Source organism: Camelus bactrianus, chromosome 6 (assembly GCF_048773025.1).
Source record: "Camelus bactrianus isolate YW-2024 breed Bactrian camel chromosome 6, ASM4877302v1, whole genome shotgun sequence".
Classification (NCBI taxonomy): domain Eukaryota; kingdom Metazoa; phylum Chordata; class Mammalia; order Artiodactyla; family Camelidae; genus Camelus; species Camelus bactrianus.
In genome coordinates, this window is record NC_133544.1 from 97292665 (window position 1) to 97307572 (window position 14908).

At 39.6% G+C, this 14908-nt stretch overlaps 1 protein-coding gene across 1 annotated transcript in view; it reads right to left on the reverse strand.

Moving 5' to 3' along the window:
- Positions 1–14908, reverse strand: part of LOC141578038 (uncharacterized) — a 119191-nt gene that overhangs the window by 10495 nt on the left and 93788 nt on the right. Inside the window, exon 13 of the mRNA XM_074366596.1 lies at positions 4465–4560. The gene's annotated coding sequence lies outside the window, so the exon portion shown is untranslated. The remainder of the gene's footprint in view (positions 1–4464; positions 4561–14908) is intronic.

A 14908-nucleotide genomic window follows, 5' to 3' on the forward strand; every position in this document is an offset into this window, starting at 1 on the left:
TATTCTCACAAAAACTTACACATCAATATTCATGGCAGTATCATTCAGAGTAGCCAAAGGTTACAAACAATATCCATCCATCAATGAATGGGTAAACAAAATTACCAAGAATAGGCCCACAAATTTTTGGTCATTGAATCTTTGACAAAGGAGGTGAGAACATACAATGGAGTAAAGACAGCCTCTTCAGCAAATGATGTAGGGAAAACTGGACAGCTGCATGTAAATGAATGAAGTTAGACTACTCCCTCACAGCATACACAAAAATGAATTCAAAATGGCTTAAAGACTTAAACATGTAGTCAAGACACTATGAACCTCTTAGAAGAAAACATAGGCAAAACATCTGACATACATCTCAACAATGTTTTCCTAGAGCAGTCTACTCAAGCAATAGAAATACAAGCAAAAATATACAAGTGGGATTTAATTAAACTTGCAAGCTTTAGCACAGAAAAGGAAACAATAAGCAAAACAAAAAGACAATCTATGGAATGGGAGAAAATAGTTGCAATAAATGAGACTGACAAGGGCTTAATTCCCAGAATATGTAAACAGCTTTTACACTTCATAAGAAAGAAAAACAAACAATTCAATCCAAAAATGGTCAGAAGTCCTAAAGAAATATTTCTCCAATGAAGACATACAATTGACCAATATGCACATGAAAAAATGCTCAATATCATTATCAGAGAAATGCAAATCAAAACTGCAATCAAGTATCAACTCTCACTAGTCAGAATAGCCATCATTCAGAAGTTCACAGACAGTAAATTCTGGAGAGGCTGCGGGGAATTGGGAACCCTCCTACACTGTGGTGGGAATGAAGTTTGGTGGAGCCATTGTGGAAAACAGTATAGAGGTTCCTCAAAAGACTAAAAATTGACCTCTCATATGACCCAGCAATCTCACTCCTGGGCATATATCCAGAAGGATCCGTAATTCAAAAAGACACCTACACCCCAACTTTCAGAGCAGCACTATTTACAATAGCAAGACATGGAAACAACCTAAATGTCCACTGACAGATGACTGGATAAAGAGTTTGTAGTGTATTTGTACAATAGATTACTATTCACCCATAAAAAAATAATAAAATAATGCCATTTGCAGCAACATGAATGGACCTGGAGAATGTCATTCTAAGTGAAGTAAGCCAGAAAGAGAAAGAAAAATACCATATGAGATCCCTCACATGTGGAATCTAAAACAAACAAACAAACAAAAAAACAAAAAACAAAAAATAAAGCAAAGAAACAAAAAGATAAACTTATCTACAGAACAGAAACAGACACAGAGACATAGAAACCAAACTATGGTTACCAGAGAGGAGAGGGTGTGGGAAGGAATATATTGGGAGTTCAAGATTTGCAGATACAGAGTATGTATAGAATAAACAGCAAGTTTATACTGTATAGCACAGGAGAATATATTTATTATCTTATAGTAACTTATGTTTAAAAAGATTATGAAAATGAATACAGGTATGTTCTTCTTTAACTGAAGTGTTGTGCTGTACAAAAGAAACTGACACATTATAAAGTGACTAGACTTCAATGAAAATGTTTTTAAATAGACCAAAAACGAAAAAAAAGAAAAAGGATATTATCAAACTAAAAGAATAAAGTACTGATTCAGGCTACAACATGGATGAACCTTCAAACTTTATGCTAAAATAAGCCAGACACAAAGGCCAAATAGTGCCCTTTAAGGTGAACTGTATCTGAGTGTTTATTGTACTATTCCTGTAAATTTTCCGGAGGTTTGAAGTCTATCAATATCAAAAAAAAGTTTTATTCATTAAAATCATAAAACGCTTCCTCACAGGAGGGCTTTAATTATTAAATGCAAAAATGCATGTAAAGCTCTTGAAACAACACTTTGCACGTCCACACACAGTCACTGCTTTCACTGCCACTCAGAGGTTGTTACCAGCGCTGATGAGAGCTACCTCCACTCGCTCTCCTGCATACAGGAGTGAGGACCTGAGCTCTAACAGGCAGTGTGAGCGTGAACCTGGGTCAGACACAGCCACATCCCAGACTCTGCGTTACCCAACTTTCTTATACAAACTGCAACATATAATGTAAACACGCTCAGGGATGTATCTTACAACGCAGGGAATACAGCCAATGTTTTACAGTAACTATAAATGGAGCATCTATTGTACACCTGAAATATATCATATTTTAAATCAGCTATATCTTTGTAAAAAATTAAAAAATAATTTAAAAATGTTATCACTTTAAAATTCAATTCAGTTTTTAAGTAACTACTAAACAGCTTAGAATGTATAAAAGCATTTAAGTGTGCTGTTTGTTTACATATTTATTTACTTTTAGCCTCCTGCTAAAAGAGAAATTAAACAATTTTTTCAAACACAGCTTAACAACCATAACAACAAAAAGGCAAAACTGAGAGTGAAGAGAAAATGGAGATTCAATACTTAAATGAAACCAGGGGGAGGTAAAGTCATAAAAATGGATTCCATGAAGTCAGGGCAAGTGTTAAAGGCCGACTAGAAATTCAGGTGTAAGATTCTTGACAGATAAAGCAAAAAGAAAAAGATGATGGGGAGGGCGGTACAGCGTGTGCTTAGCGTGCACAGGGTCCTGGGTTCGAACACCAGGGCCTCCACTAACAGATAAATACACCTAATTACCTACCCCCCCAAAGAGCCCCAAAGAAAAGAAAAAGAGAAATTTCTTTCCCAAAGAATCCTGATATTAAATTTGGATTAAATACTTAAAAAAAAAAAAAACAAAACAGAAAAGATGAGTGACACTGTGAAGGAAAAGCCCAGCTGGGCTAACAAGCTAAGTCACAAATCTAAGTGTGATAAGTGTCCGTTTACTGATGTAAGTTTTGCTGGGCTAACTCGTAAATCCGATGTCAACAATTGTCAGTAATGTGATCTGTTCCAAATTGATAAGCTTCAGTGTACTGATTCCTTGCTTTTTGTTGTTGGAGCCTTATTGGCTAATAGCCCCATACTTGTAATTAAACCTATAAAACCTCACGTGCAGGTCTTGGAGGTGCTCAGAGCTTCAGAACAGAAGCCCCTCTGAGCCCGCCGGGGTAATAAATCTCAGTACTCCAACCCTCTGTGTGGTGCTTATTTCTTGGCTGGCCTGTTGTTTCCAAAACAACACAAGCGACGATGCCCGTGAGATAGTTCTGCAGTGGGTGCTGGCAGGTCCCCATGTCTCACGTGGGAAAATCTGAAACATCCTTCTCACCACTCAGAGTCATCATAAGCCCACACCTCACTTCCCGCTGTTAAATGCAGGAGCACAGGCAGGGCCCGGCCTTTGTTCTCTCTGTGTCATCACAGTGAGATAGGATGGAAGGGGGCAGAGCACATCCATTCAAGGAAGGCCGAAACAATTAACATCATAATGGTGAAGGATTCAACCCCCAATAGGCCTTGAGGCACAGGATGAAGAGATTTAACTTCTAGCAGATCTTGAGCTTCATTATGCACCCACTGTAATAGTAACATGGTGAATAACATGCCCCAGGCACCATGGCAGTCCCAAGGCTAGCCACAAAAGGTCAAAGGGTGGGAAATGGTCAACTCTCTGGGAATACAAGTCCCTTGCCCTAAGGCTGATCCTTCTACTTATTAGCATATGACACCACCAAGCCCAAGAAAAAAGAGCAACAAAACACCACCTCGGGGTCACCACTCTCTCTCCCTCTTCAGAGAAGGCCCACACTATGTGGAGTGTGTACCTACTTTTAATCTGAGCATCAAACCCCCACAACTCGTGAAGTTTCTCTTGCCTTTCAATGTATCTCTCTGAATAAATATACTTTTACTCAACACTGGCTTGCTCTTGAATTCTTTACTGCATGAAGCCAAGGAACAAAATCTGGTGGGGCACATCCCAGGGGCTCATCCAAAGCCTGAGACACAGCCCTTCTCATGCGTCACGTTTTTTTTCTTGTATCAACAGGACTGGGTTGTGAAGGGAGCTATGAGGCCCCAGCTAAGGGACAGAAGCAGCCCCCAGGGCTCGAATTGGCGGGCAGCCTCTTCCCCAGCAGGGGCCCTGGGGTCTGCCCAGTTCTGTGTGTTTCCCTGTTGTGCTGAATCCCCAGCCTGACAGCGTTCTCACTAGGCCTGTCCCCACAAAACCCTTCTCTCCAAAATACAAGCACATCATGTCACAGTCCTCTTGTTCAACCAGGAAATGTTCAACCCACTGTTTCCCTCCCCAGTAAAGTACCTAACTGTCCTCCCTCCCATCCCACCACTTCTTTCTTTGTGACAACTCTGCACTCCCCACCCACCATCCTGAACGCAGGTGCCTTGCTGGCTGGGACCGAGATGTTTCAGTCTCACACATCCTGCGTCCATTCACTTTCCCCTTGTTACCTTATAAAAGCCTTTCCTGAGTCACCCACGAATCTGATACTGAACATCACAAAGTGCTGAGTTTGCAGTCACTGTGTGCATACCTCCCAGGTTTTGAGTAGGTTTCCTTCACAAGATCTTCATTAAGGAGCTGCATCAAGAAGTTTAAAGAGTCTTTTCTTACATCTGAGCTGAGGAGCCTGCAAAAAATTTAAATGGCTTTGAAGAGAGGGTTAACCAGGGACAGAGGGTTCGCAGGTCCTATTCAACATTGTCATGAGGCAAAATGTTCTTCAAAGGCTCAGATTGGCTTCTGAACGTGGAGTCAGCAAGGAGGAGGTGACAGGCAGTGAGTAGGGTGGGTGACACTGGGTGCGCTTCCCCAGCTGGGGAAGAATTGGATTTTGTTCTAGTTTTCCAAACAATTTCTTACTACCTTTTTCACCTATTGTCACATACCATTTCCTACGAATTAAGAATATCAATGTCAGTCATTTGGGCCACTTGGGAGAAGCAACACGATGCCATTCACAGGGCTGGGACATGACAGCCACACCAGTCTAGGTTGATAGACCAGTGGGGGTATTTCCAAGGTGATCACGGGCATGCAGCAAACTCCCCAGCTTCAATGACCTCATCTCAAAGGTGGGGCCAATAAAACTACCAAGAAAAGAGCGTGATGATTATTGCCGACAACTGTTTACTAGGTAATTGCCCGTGACAGCTGCAGCTTAATGGGTAATGAGTATGATAACAAGGCCCTGTCTACCTGGCCACACGCTCCCTGCCTTCCTGCCTTGGTGCAGCAGCAGAGTTTGTTTAGCCGATATGAACGCCCCCAGAGCAGCACTGATGGGAAAGCTCGCAGCTCTGCACTGCGAGGTGTGTTCCTTTCCTTCTCAGAGCTGATCACAGTTTGCTGTCATCTGTTTTTATGTTTATCCCTTTTATAACTGCCTCCCCCCGGAGTTTTTGCTCAAGCAGCGCAGGGCCAGTGTGTCTTGCGGCCTGCCAGATATTCTGGGCTGGGAAACAGCTGACCCCACATCTGGCTCTATTGCTGAACGGAGAGGGCAGAAGGCCCTGGGGCACATGCTGAACCGAGGCCACTGCACCCAAAATTATGATCTGACTTTGGGCAAAATACAGTCTTCTTTACCCTGAGATTCCTCATCTGTCCATGAAAATAAATGCCCATGGCACACAGAGTTACAAGGATTAAAGGAAATCACCAAATTCATAACCTAGCCAAGGGGCTACCAGTGCGTCCTCAACAGACAAATGCTGCCTTTACGGCTCTGACACACGCGAAGTGGGGCGGCCGCACACAGTGAACACTGATAAATGCCAGTGTGTTAAGTGCTTCATGTGTGCTACAATACTCTTCAGAACTTACAACAATCCCAGGAAGAAACGAATAATATCATGCCCATTTCACAGATTCACCAACAGGTTAAGAGAGGTTACATTCTAGTCCAAGGCCCTATGGTGAGGAAATGGCGATTTAAACCGGATTCTGGGCCCAGGCCTTGTCTCCAACTCTCTTCCAGCCACCTGATCACTTGCCTATGAATTCCACCTGTCCAATACCTAAGTGTGCAGTCGGCCAGCTCTTAAATGCAATGTGTGCTACCGTTTGTCAATGTTGGTTAATTACCATAAACTGTTCTCAGAAACCACTACAGAAAAGAAAGGTGGACTTAAGGAATTCTGCATTGCGTTCTCCTGTAATGTGCAGAAACCCTTCCCTACACCACCAAATCCAAACGTTTGCTTCCTCCATGTTTATGTTTGCACACGGCTTATTAAAGTAGAAGGTACCTGCAGTAATTCCATCTCGGCTGCTTTCCAAGGTTGCAGATTATCCATAATCATTCCGTGAATGAAAATACTACAATGTGAATGAAAATACTGCAACCATGTGAGTAAGCAAAGAATGCTGAAACCAAGTCATTAGCGGCTGCTGCCACCCCCCAGCGAGGAAAGGCCTGCAGCCCAGCCGCTGCAGCAACTCACAATGGTGCCCTCTGAGCAGACTCAGAATAAGAAAGGACAGGATACTGGCCCTAGATAGCTAGGTGCTTGTCTAAAGAATGAATTCAGTGAGTCCAAAATATTTTCTTCCTCCCATATATAGAAAAGCACTAAATTATTGAACTTGAGATACCTGGCTTTCTTTAGATAACAAGCAATCTTTTATTGTTCCAACAACCTTGTCTTTGTTGTAAAGCTCCTATATATCCTAGCTCATCCCAAACCTCTTGGGAGCAGTCCCTCAGAGAGATCTGAGAGGCTGTCATCCCGGCTCGAGTCCTCCCGCAAATAAAACATAACTCTTAAATTTTAGGTGGCACATGTATTTCAGTCAACTGTTTTGGACACCATGAAGGGACCCAGAGCAGACTTTCTCCACCTGAACTCTCCGAGTAACTGGGGCCTTTGTACCAGCAGTGGCCCTTTGTGACCATCCGCCTCCTCGGGGAGTCCAGATGAATTTGGGTGAGTCTCTCCTGGTTCTCGGATCTCATATATTGGTTGATAATCCTGAGTTTTATTTGGCGGTGTTTCCAGGTACCTGGCCCTCCAGTTGAAGGAGACTGGGGGGAATTACCCACCCAGTGGAGACATACTGGGTGGGACCTCGTTGAAAGGTAACGGGAAATACCCACATTGAAGAGACGTCAGAAGTGGGCTGGTGGAAACCTATTAGGAAAATACTCACCCAGTGGAGACGTCCTGAGTGGGTCCAAGTTGAAAACACTGGGTTCAGGACTGAGTGGTTAGGTAAGAGGCTGGTCTAATGTTTTCCTCAATTTGGTTACATCCATTGAATTTTTCAGGATAAAAGTAAAACTCTTACGAGGAACCTTTCAACTCCAAAAATGGGACCATCCTCCTGGCTGGTAACAGCTTTCTCGGGTGACAGAGAATCTTGCAGGAGTGGTAGAGACAAAGACTTCATGCCATAGAGTTGTCCCTGCGGGAAATCTTACTAGCAAATTTATTCTGAGTACCCGACCTTACAATGGGGAATAGAACTTTCAAAAAAAATAAAAAAAAGAAAAGAAAAGAAAAAGAAATGACAGATTGCCAGCCTCCAATTAATACCCCAGCCAGGTTTATGTACATACAAAACTTACAACATTAATTGGGAATTAGAAAAGAAAATCTCAATCTGAAAGTAAATAATCAGGCCTGATAGAAACATTTTTTGGAATTCTGAACTTATAAAAACAAAATCCACTTTAGGGGGAACTTGAATTTCTCTTCCTGTGTCCTTGAAATGTAAACGTTTTATCTTTCTCTGGGTCTTTTAAGTGTGTTTATGTATGTATATGTATGTTTACTTTCTTTTTAAAGGAAACCTTGGACTCTGCCATACAAAAGGTACAAGTATTGCGTACATATGGTGGCCACGTAAATAAATTGGATTCTAAGCAATTCTTTGTTTGTACCAATTTTCAGATATTTTGCCATCTTAAACTTTGTTGCATCAGCCTGGACCACAAAGGCCTTTAGGTTTTGGAGAGTAAAGCTTTGAATTTTATTTAGGCAACACCCCCACTCTCATGTGGAAAAGCCTCTTCATCTTATTCATTTAAAATCACTATATATATATATATATAAATTGATGGCCTTATGATGGATCCTTTAATTTGGAAAAGCTTTTAAATTTGTGAAAGTTGAAAGAGATCTCATGATAAACAGCTGTTTAATTGGTACCTATTAAAATCAAGTTTAAAGATAGAAAAATATATCTAATTGTTAACCTAAGAACTTAGTTTAAAAAAAAAACTGTTTTGAAAAGCTACATTTGTGTTTTTCCTTTCCAATAAATGGTTCTATAGATGTTAATAAAAACTTAGAATAATTATTGGTAATTAAGTTGAATAACTGGAAAAAGGATTGTAAAAATGTCAGAAAAAAAAAGATAAGGGCTTATTCCAAATGGATAAATATTTTTATATGGTTATTTTGAATGAGATAAATAAAATGGACATTTTTGGAATAGATACAAGGTTTTGATACTACACTAGTAAAGTTAAAAAAAAAAGGGCCAAAGAGATCACCTACTGTCCCCCAACATTAAAGTTCAAACAAGTCCATTTTATTTGCCACAGTTTAAAATATATGTATATTTAGACTGATATACTTGATTAATGATTGGGACAACAGACCAATTAATCAAATTAAAAATTGAGTAGGACCTAAGCACTTTGGCTGAAACTTGGGCATCCTAGAGACTTTTCTATAAAATTAGATACAATGAACAACAACAACAAAAAGTTTCTGGCAATCCTTCTAGAAATAAAAATTATTGATTAAACCTAATAAATATAAAAATTAAAGGTATAAGATTTAAAAAATTTGAGATAAATATTTATAAAATTGGTATATTTAAATGGTCTTTATATAAACCTTTGCTTAATTATGTTGTGGGATAGATCTGTTTCAATGGAAAAACGCTTCCCCTTCTTGGTATTATAAGGCTGGGCACATATCTGTCCCTCAGAAAATATTAATTGAACAAAGTAAAGGAAACCAATAGAGTTACATGAGCCATCCAATATAACGTAGAACTAAAAACTAATATACAGTGGCTAATAAAAAAAATATAATAAGAGGTTTACCCTGGGTTTAACTTATAACTCAAGGAAAAGAGACATCACTAAATACCTTATGCAAGCTTTGGAAGACATGATAAAGTAAACCTTAAAGTTTTAAAACATTGAATTCTTTGTTTACAGCTCTCCTGATTGATAAAAAAAATGCCAATTAAGGAGATACAATTGGTTCTGGGTGACAGAGCAGTTCTCTGGGGAACTGGAAGCGTGTGTCTTTGTCTTGCAGACCAGAAATGTAAATACAGAAACAGTGACCTAGGACTGAGCCTAGTTAGCTCAATGAGATAAAACTTAGGGCCAAGAAATTTTTGGCATTTTAGAACTCAGAACTCTGACGGGTCCTTCAGACTTTGTCAAGAAATCTTAAATATCTGTTTCATAAATAGTAAGCCTTAGTGATTTGAGCAAGCAAATTCAGCCTACTAGATCTATTATTATACCTATATTATAATTAACTTTTAAAGTGAAGCTATGAGATCTCTAGCTTTTGTCTGTTTATAAACCTGCGTACACATTACAGATGTGAGATATTTATACAGCTAAAAAAAAAAAATCAAAGTCAAAGATCTCTGCTTAATTGACGTAAAAAATAAGAGCTTACAAATTAAGTATTTTTAAAATAAAAACTGAACAAATTGACTTTCAGCATCACGTGAACTGGAAAAATTCAATATTAAGATAATATTTGATATTGTTTAGTTTAAGTTTGTTCTAATTAATATAGACATCTTTAAAGTCATCAATATTAAGTATAATACCTTTACTGTACCTAGGTTTAATGAAAGTCAAATAAGATTCTGTTATATCTGGTGAAGATTTGTCAAGAAAAAAATAACAGTAATGTGGTGTGGTAAAATTTTAAGTAAATTAAATGCAAATGAGATGAGAGCTTTGGGTAAATTTTTAAAATATATTTTTAAAATGTATGCTTAACATAATCTCTAAATGTTTGGTATCTTTAAATTCTAGAGTTGTGCTAAATTAAGTTAAATGATAGGATTTTATTTAATAGCTATGCCATTTTCAGATAAAATAAGATTGAAATATGAATTACTTAACATTTAACTTACTCTTACAGAGAAACTAAAGGTGTTTAGATATATTAATAAATGGTTGGTGCCACCCTGAAATAGACTCTATTTTTAAGGGAATGATCTCAGTATCCTAGGAAAGTAAGATAAATGTGTAAAGGAAGATATAAGAATGGAATTATATTTTGTTAATGAAAAATAGTGACTTTGTCCTGAAGCTGGTTATTTCTGAATGGAAGAGAAAATAAGGGACACACTAATATGAGAATAGAAAGCTGTGGAAGGCTTGTGGAAGAGGTACCCTAAGGAAAGAGTTTCGTACGTTGTCGGAATTGGCTAAATTTAGAATCAACTTGGGCAAAGTAAATGAATCTTAGAAGTAAGTTGGTACAAGACTAGATTTGGTTTTCTCGCTGTTAAGAGGAAACATGTTTTTTGAAATGTTAATCCACCTTCAGCAACAGATTGTAAACCTTCTTATACCACTTAACTGATCTGTTCTGCCTTTACCTTTGACGTATTTTCTCGTTAATGAATAAGTACTGCTTTACAGTGACCTATATGTTTATCTGACCAAGTGTTCTGAAATCTTTTAAAAAGATCCCCAGATATCAATTTCTAATTAAAGTTCTTTTAATCTCCAGTTAAGTTTGGGAAGTTACAGATGGCCCCTGAAACATCCCAAAGAGAGATTTTAAAAGAGTAAGTTTCAATTGGCGTGTTAAATAACATGATATTGTCAAATGAATAATAAATCTTCTAAGGTTATATTGTATGAGAAAATATTATTAATATAGATATTGTAGAAATTATATTGACTCCCTAAAATTCTGGTATATCTGAAATGTTACCAGTGATAATTCTGGGTATAGTGACCAGGTTTCTTTATCGATTATAGTGTAACGGTGTTTAACCATGATTTTAAATCTTTTGTCATTTATAGACAGTTAATGGTTGTCTTCTGATGGTTTTGCAAAATGCTTGCTCTTCAAGGAGATTTACTGATTTCTAATAAATTTCAAACTATAGCAGTGAACTAAACTGGGTAAGAAATTTTAAATTTCCAATGAAAACTGTGATTAAAAGAATTAGTTACATGGGACTGAGTAAACTGGTGAATATGTTTATAAATTTTTATTTTGTTTAAAATACTACTGGCTTTTAACCTGTTTCCCAGACATAAAGAATCTCTTCTCTTTAAGCTAGCTATGATTCACAGCAATTTGATAAATTATACCTATGTAATCAGACTTGGAACAGTTATCTTTTCTCTCTATCTGATCCCTCAATAGACTAAAATCTCTTAGGTCCCCAGTGGCTCTATCAGACAAATGAGGAAGATCATCTCCTAACAGATATAGGAATCTCAAGGTATTTTAAGGATTTTAAAGAGAAAAGAATTTACCTAAATCTGTAAGGCAGAAATCCATGACAAGCCGTTGACGGGGCTTTCCAGGCCTTAGCAAATCTTATTAACATTCTACCCTGAGACTCCTTATTAAAAGTTCCAACACAGCCAATTTAAAAAAGCCTATATGATCAAATAATCAGACTTGACTTGTAAAGAAATTAATCTTGATTTGGCTTTGAGAAAAATGAGGGTAATTTTAGAGAGAAAAAATCTATATTTTACTGGATATTAAGTTCTAGTTTTGTTAATTGAGGTCTATATTTACTAAGACACTTCCCAGATCATTCCTTGCTTTTATGTCATATTGCTGTACAGTTTAATTTAATTATGAAAAGGATACTCTAGGTTTGTTTCCGAAGCTCAGTAATCTATCCTTGTGTAAATTTCCAATGCTCCATGACCTAAGCCAGGGGATTATACATACTGGAACATGCATGACTTAAAGAACTGTCTCCAACCTGAATGGAAAGACCTTTTATCAAGTACTCTTAACTAGACCATACACACAAAAGCTGAAGGAAACGGAATTTATGATTCATTTCCTGTCAGAAACAGCCCCTTCAGTGCACTGGCCTATAGAGCACTTGCTCACCTGAAAACAATGCCAAAATGGTGAAAAAGCTACCAGGCCAGGATGAGAAGAAGACGACATCTGAGCTCGACAGCTGACCCAAGACAACGGACCAGGCTTGTATACCAATTACTTTGACAATTTCTCCTACCTTTGATTATGAACTACTCCAATTGTTAAGTTTATGGTAAATTACCTATGTCTAGTACTTCTGTGTTACCTTGGTGGGTTTCCCTACTCCAAGGCTCTAACTAGATAGCCCTCAGAAACGTTATTCTAAAAATAATTTATAGTTCTCTTTAGGCCACTGTTGATCTTACAACCTGGGAGAACTCACCTGGCCAATTAATACCTGCTCGGAGCCTGACCATAAATATGAACTTTCTCATAAGATCACTCAAACTCAATCAGAAATACAAGCAAAATTTTAACCCAAATATACAACTTTTCTACTATTAAATTCTTACTCGTTACTTAAAAACGTTACTAGCTATATTAGTTATATGATCTCTATTTTATTAAATTGTTGTCTGTTACATTTCCCAACGTGTAACTAGGCCTACAAAATTGATGATGGCTAAACATCCTGAAGAAATAGATAAAATTTTTAACCCTGCATAAAATAAATGTAATAGTGTGATTCTAGGTATGGGAATGAGCAACGAAGGGCAAACATTTCCTGGATCATAATAGACTAGTAAGACAGGCGATCCAGAAAACTTTTAGTATCAACAGGCCCTGATAAAAAAACCTAACACCTTGAATGGCAGCTCAGAAAATTCTTCACCTGAAATAGGAATGAGCCATCCTAGCACCGTGGGACAAAATTGGTCATGAAATGTCTCTCAAAATATAGGTCGAATTTAGGACCAAGGGGGAGCACTGTGAATGAAAATACTACAATGTGAGTGAAAATACTACAACCATGTCAGTAAACAAAGAATGCTGAGACCAAGCCCTCAGCAGCTGCTGCCACACCCCAGCGAGGATATGCCTGAAACCCAGCCTTTCAGCCACTCACAGTGGTGCCCTCTGAGCAGACTCAGAATAAGAAAGGACAGGATACTGTCCCTAGATAGCTAGGTGCTTGCCAAAGGAATGAATTCAATAACCCATATGTTTGCTTCATCCCATACATAGAAAAGCACTAAATACTTGAACTTGAGATATCTGGCTTTCTTTAGATAACAAGCAATCTTTTATTGTTCCAAGTACCTGGTCTTTGTTGTAAAGCTCCTATTTATCCAAGCTCCTCCCCTACCTCTTGGGAGCAGTCCCTCAGAGATCTGAGAGGCTGTCATCCAGGCTCGAGGCCTCCCGCCAAATAAAACATAACTCTTAAATTTTAGGCTGAACGATTATTTCAATGAAGTCCCAGAATAGACACAACTCATCAATTCTGTAATGGAACACACTGAGTCAGGAACCAAAAGCATGTTCTAGTCCCGAAAAACTACGGTTTCCTCTTTCTTCCTGTCATTATACAATCCCACCAGAACTCATTAATTTGCTGTCTGCACGCTTGGCAACCAAACTCAGAGAAGATTCAACGTAACAGAGCTCCATGCTGGGGGGAACCCCCAGCAGAAGCACAGCGGTTGGCCTGCCCTCCCGCACGCTCTGCTGACCCCTAGTGTCCTCCGTGGAGACCAGGCCAACAGAACTGCTCCAAACAGCTACAAAGTCCCACAGATTAAATAAAAGCATTTTATTTTATACTATATGTTATGTATATACTCATCTCTGAAAACAGCTTTGCCAGAAGCCCAAATCTTCAACATTAATCTGCAAAGGCAAATCCGGTCCCCAAGGGAAAACAAGTTTTAAGATGATGCTATGGCCTCCAAAGTCCTCTCCAGGACCATCAACCAAACTGCCTGCAGGCCTGCAGCTGCAGGCGGCTACATGTCTGCTTTTAAAGCAACCCCTTCCTGCCCTCGGGCACTACAATGTCCCTCTACGCCCTCCCTTCTCAGGGTAAGAGCAGCTGCTGCAGAACCTTGCAGGGCAGCACTGACAGGACTGGACTAAAGGATCAGAGCTAAACTAAGCCTTCTGATGACACGAGCTGTGTCACTTTACAGATGAAGATATATATAGAGAGGGGTGGGGTGATATTGCTCAAAGTCACACAGCTAATAAGTGGCAAAGTCCATACCTCTGCTCCTCCCTCTGGCGTGATGCCCCAGCTGGGACGCCCACAGGGTTCTCTCGTGCCTGCCTGACCAGTCCTTTACTGTCACTCATAACCCACAACACGGTCTGACCCTAGCCTGCTTTTTCAGCATCTTTTCCTTCCAATCTTGCAGGAACAAGGCTGCTTGGGCCACTTTATGACTTCCGGCTTCCCAAAACCTCCATGATCAGGCTGGTCTTGCCTGTGCATCCTTCCCCCTGCTCAGAGGCACTTCTTCCCCTGCAGGAGGACTTTTCCACTCTCCACAGGGACACCCCCTCAGGGGAGCCCTCTTCTTGCCCTCAGAAAGGCAGGTGTCCCAGGCCACATCCCGAGCTCCCCCATTAGGTCTGCGGGTGCTCAGGTCTGCTAGTCAGACCAGCAGCCTCAGAGCCAGGAATTATGCCCGGGTCACCCTGCAAACCTACTGCCCGCCTCACAGCCCCCAGCCAGCAGGCCACCTGGAAGTCACAGCAAGTGCCCCACCCAATCCAGAAGTCTCTTCATTTGCCAGCACCGTTGATGACTTGTCTCCAACCTTTTGTCAGTTTTGCAAAAAAGAGCACCTTCCACAGTGAACAGGGGGTTTTCGCTTCTGCTCCCATCCTTACTGCAAATGTCAAGGGAAACCAAAAGGCCTTTTCTCAACACTTTTCTGATGACACCCTTCCACCCACTATACTCATATGCTCAAGAAAATTGGGTCCACGTGATTTTGTTTCCCTTACGCTAAG